Below are 5,314 nucleotides of genomic sequence, written 5' to 3' on the forward strand. Positions count from 1 at the left end.
GGAAGGCATACCGGTGCAAAGCTGTCAGAAACATTTACTGAAGTTATGGTTAATTGGTACATTGAGAAGAGATTGTTTGCCTTGACTTTAGATAATGCTAGTTCCAATGAAGTGGTTGTTCATGATATAATTTCAGATCTGAAAGATAATGGTAATGGCTCTCTAGTTTGTGATGGGATCTTTTTTCATGTTAGATGTGCCTGTCATATCCTCAATTTGGTTGCTAGAGATGGGTTGAAAGCAATTTCAGCAACAATTACCAAAATCAAATCACTTGTGTTAGCTGTGAAAGGATCTCCATTACAATGGGAAATGCTTTTGAAGTGTGCCACTGAATCTAGATTGGACAAAAAGAGGGGTATCTCAATGGATGTGTCGACTAGGTGGAATTCTACCTATCTCATGCTGAGAGATGCTTTGTACTACAAGCATGCTTTTGTGAGGCTGAAGTCTGCAAATCGTCGTAGGTATGACAAAATGTCTCCCTCACCTGCTGAATGGGACAAGGCATTTACACTTTATCAATGCTTGAAGAAATTTTATGACCTCACTGAAATTATGTCCGGTACTTCATATACTACTACAAATTTGTTTTACAAAGGTTTCTGTGATATAAAACTCATGCTTGATGAATGGTGCTTTAGTGATGATGCCACAATTAGTGCAATGGCAATTGCAATGAATGAAAAGTTTGAGAAATATTGGCAACAGTCCAACATTGCTCTTGCTGTAGCTTGTTTTCTTGATCCTAGATATAAGAAAAAGCTTATTGAATACTACATGAGGAAGTTCTATGGTGATGAGTATCAAGTTAAACTTGATGAGTTTGTTAGTGTGATAAAGAAGTTGTATCAGTTTTATGCTAGTTCGGCTAATGCAACATCAAAGAAGAAAACTAGCAGACCTGGACCTAGTAATGCAACAGATATATTAATGGGCAATGTAGATGAAGACCTTGAAAACTTCTTATATTCTGCAAGTGAACCTGGTATGGTTGAGTCAAATGAGTTGGAGAAGTACATGGCCGAACCTCTTCAGAAAATTGTTGGTGAGTTTGACATCTTAGCTTGGTGGAAGAACAAGAGGGAAGACTATCCTATCATTACACAGATTGTTCGTGATGTAATGGCCATACAAGTATCGACTGTTGCATCCGAGTCTGCTTTTAGTGCTGCTGGTCGTGTTGTTGATCCCTACCGTAATTGCCTTGACCCTGAGATTGTAGAGGCATTGATTTGCACCAAAGATTGGGTAGCTGTAGCAAGAAAAGGTGATGATCTGTACTTCTGTACATACTTTTCAGTTACAAACTTATATTTGCACTTGAAAAATGGACTGATTTCATATCTTTCTTTTTGTATTCAGATTCTAAAAATGTTGGATCAATTGTGAGTGATCTTGAAGTGGAGGCATTGTCTACTGCAATGGCTAATAAGCTTAAGCTTGAGGTATATTTTCATTTGGTCATTTTAGATTATGCATATCTTTACTGGTTGTTAGTCCTTTCATTGATCCTTACTGACTGTTATACTGCTTTTCTTCACAATGGCAACTTGCCAACTTGAGGGGAATGAAGAGGAAACTGAGGAACTAGAAGACATGGGAAGTGCTGCTGAAATATAACCTGTTGGCTAGCCCAAATGTCTCTAAATATTTAGACTTGTTGCCTATTTATCAATTGTCATGGTGAATTGGTGATTTGTGTATCAATGTATGGCTGTGTCGGTACTGGACCATGTGTGGTTGTGTCGGTACTGGACTGTTGGCATGTTGTCATGCTCAACTAGGTTCTACGGGCCGGTGTTTCCGTTTTGCTTTTCGTATTCCGACCGTGTTCGACATGTTCCCGATCGAATTAGTTCGTTTTCGATATCCCGTTAGTTCGATTTCGTGTTCGTTTCCGACCTTCCCGAATTCGTTTTCGTTTTCGTATTGAAATGTAAAAGTGAAAACAGTATTGGGATTATCCCGACCGAGTTCGACCGCTTTCAACCCTACCTGACACTGAGTATATTGTACTCATCCATGGTTTGGTGGCTTCAACCCAGCTAGTAATCTTTATTTCCCAATTATTTGTTGATATATTTTATTAGTACATTTAAATAGAGGTTACTGTGTAAGATTTATATATGAAATAATATTAAAATGCATGACATATATATCATTACCATCAAGATTATACTTTACTTACTTGGCATGAGTCGATCGATAATGTATATGTTACAATAAATAACCTGATATATATATATATATACAGCAGCTGTTTTTTTTTATAAATATATAGCTGTTTTTTTTTTTTAATTTGTGCTCATGTGCAAACCACTAATACTACAGGAGTCAACTACAAGACAAAAATATTCAAATGTTGCTGAGTGTGTTGAGTGAACCTCGGGTGTATTGTGAGCGTCTGCATCTATACTTCTGTAATTCGCAAAAAAAAATACATTGCTGGTTTCCCATTAATATTTGCTTGTCTCGCTCATCAGACGGGCAGACACGACCAAACAAAAACAAAAAAAAAAACTGAACGGCTCGATTGTACACACTCGATTGCGCGCAAAACAATGTTTGCACGACCAAATTAAAGAAAAACAAAAATAAGCATCATTTCACAGAATGTACAATAACAGAAATTGGTGGCAAAAAAGACAACTGAAAAGTTACAGCAGGCGCTAACTTGTGCAAATGCATTGCTCGAATATACATGCAACACACTCATCCTGTATCAACGGCTCTATATCTGGCTGGCCATATATGATCATATATCCACTCTTCCGTCACCGTCAGCTTCTCCTCCTAGGATTTCCAACGCACGATTCTTGAAGCAATAATTACGCTAATCTCTATAGATTTACTTCTTACTACTTGCGATTCCCATGCATGTTCCGACGTACTACTAATTATGCTCGCCATTCCCCTCGCTCTCGATCACTCCCTTCTTTCTCCTTGTGGACGATCTCGGCCAATGCCATCGCACCAAGTAATGGTGTCGTTAATGGCTACTCGTGAATGCTGTGGTGCAGCTGCCAACGCCGATCAAGGAGCTTCGTTCGTTATCCTGCGACGGCCGCTGCCGGCGCAGGAGCGAACACGGGCACTGCTTCGGCCGCCGGTAGATCATTGGCGGCGGTGGTGTCGTCGTTGCGTAGGAAGGAGCGCACCGCGTCGATGCACGGCGCGGTGACGAGCCGCTGCCACGCCTCGTCGGCCGCGTCGCCGCGCCTCCGGAACACCTCGGTAGGCGTCCACGCGCCGGACAACGCCGCCCCACAGCTTGACCAACCGCTGGATCTTGGCGCGCTGCCGGCACGAGAGCCGGCGGGTGTTGGCCTTGATGTCCTCGATGGCGGCGGTCAGCAGCCTGGCGCGCTCGTTCTCGTCGTCTCCCGACCACCGCAGGTACGCGTCGAGCTCCGGCGCGCCAATGGCGCGCCAGATGCCGCGGGAGTAGTCGGTGCGGCGCGGGTCGAAGGCGGCCGCGACCTCGTCCACGAGGCCGCGGGCGCACATCTCGTCGACGCGCCGGGCCACGTAGCCGTGCAGCACGGCGCGCTGCACGTCCACCCACAGGAAGCAGCAGTCGTAGCGGTCCCGGAACGCGCGGCGGTCGCCGTCCACGAGCTCCTCCACGTACGAGTTGGACCCGCCCGCGATGATGGGGACGCGGCCCCGCGCGGTGATCGCGCACGCGGTGCGGGACGCCTCGCGGCGGAAGTCCGCGGCCGTGAACTCCTCGTCGGGGCGCGCCACCCCGAGCAGGTGGTGCGGCACGCCGGCGCGCTCCGACTCGGTCACCTTGTTCGTCGTCACTTCCAGGCCGGCGTGCAGCTGGATCTTGTCGGAGTTGATGACCTCGCCGCAGAACTGGAGCGCGAGGTCCACCGCGAGGCGCGACTTGCCGGTCCCCGTGGCGCCAATCACCACCACGGCCTTGTGCTTTGCTCCGACGACGTGCCTATTGCTGGCACTGACCAGCGGTGGTGGCGGTGGCGCCGGTGGCAGGGGAAGCGCCATGCCTCGTTCCAGCTGCCTTAGGTCGGTGGACGGCAGCGGCGGCGGCGCTACTAGCTGCCTTATTGGGAGGGTGGTGGTGCTGGCGGCAGCGGACAACGCGGCGGCCGTGGGCGCCAAGTAGAGTGACATGGTTCTTGTCGCTGTCGTTTAAGTTGCTTGTTAACTATACTTAACTAGTTGTTGCTTGGGTCAAGAAAATCGAAGTCTTTGAGATCTTCTGGTAGTTAGTTTGCGAGTTGGCTGCAGATCGATGGATGTGTTGGGTGGCTATTTATATTGTGCTGGCTAAACAAGTGGGACAAAAAGATCCTCCCCATTGCAATACAAAATGAGAAATGCATTCCTTTGGGGTAGATTGAAAATACAAATTTATGAGATAAAGATTCAGATACCATGCCCATTGATGGAGTGGGAATAGTACGTATGTATGCTAGCTTCATGTATCAATTTGGGCCTTGTTTAATTTGAAGCTCTCTGGAATTTCAAGGAATTTCATATATAGCAGTTTCATTCTTGTAGGATTTGAGGAAAAAGAAATCTCCCATTTTGAAGTTCTACGATCTCCTCGACGATCTTATGTATTTAATTAATGAGGGCTAACAGGAATTTGGATTCCAGAATGCTCATAGCCGTTGTGAAAGTGGGGTTGGATAAAATGGTGCTTCTTTTAAGGCAATGTATCAGGCGCAAACCAACCAACATGTACAAACTTGGAAACAACCAATCAGGACCACTAGATTCTGATCCAATGGATGGGGTGAGAGGTGGGATTTTTTTGTGCTTAAACCCCCCACCCGCCGGCCTTTTTTTTTTGCGCTTAAGCCCCCTCACCCCATCCATTGGATCAACATCTAGTGGTCCTGATTGATAGTTTTAAAGTTTGCGCAGGTTGGTTGATTTGCACCTGATATGTTGCCTTCTTTTAATTCTTATATGTGGCGATCGAAATGGTGGTGAGGCTAATGCATGAAAGAGAAGGGTATTTCGGTATCAGAATTACTCCTTTGTGGTTGCCTGAAATCTTGCTTTTCCATCCATCACCCACCTCCACATGCTATTCCTCCCACACACCGCACTTGTGCGCCTGTGCCCGACCGCGCTGGAGACGAGAAGAAGATGATGGCGGCTGGCAGCGCCCTCTCTCTCTGACTCTCCATCTCTTCTTCCCCATCTCCGGTGGGCTTAGAAGAGAAGGGCTCGGGGGAGGCAGGCCGGCCAGATGGTAGGGATGGGTGGAGTGCGGGTTAGGGTCTTGGTGGCAGTGGAGGCGGCTAGGCCAGGTCGGGGCAGGTGCATCTAT

General features: G+C 46.7%; 1 pseudogene; it reads right to left on the minus strand.

Moving 5' to 3' along the window:
- Positions 1-2,745: 2,745 nt before the first annotated feature.
- On the minus strand, positions 2,746-4,143 carry LOC136551191 (adenylate isopentenyltransferase 5, chloroplastic-like; annotated as a pseudogene).
- Between the last annotated feature and the right edge of the window lie 1,171 nt (positions 4,144-5,314).

This window comes from Miscanthus floridulus, chromosome 4 (genome assembly GCF_019320115.1).
Source record: "Miscanthus floridulus cultivar M001 chromosome 4, ASM1932011v1, whole genome shotgun sequence".
NCBI classification, from domain to species: domain Eukaryota; kingdom Viridiplantae; phylum Streptophyta; class Magnoliopsida; order Poales; family Poaceae; genus Miscanthus; species Miscanthus floridulus.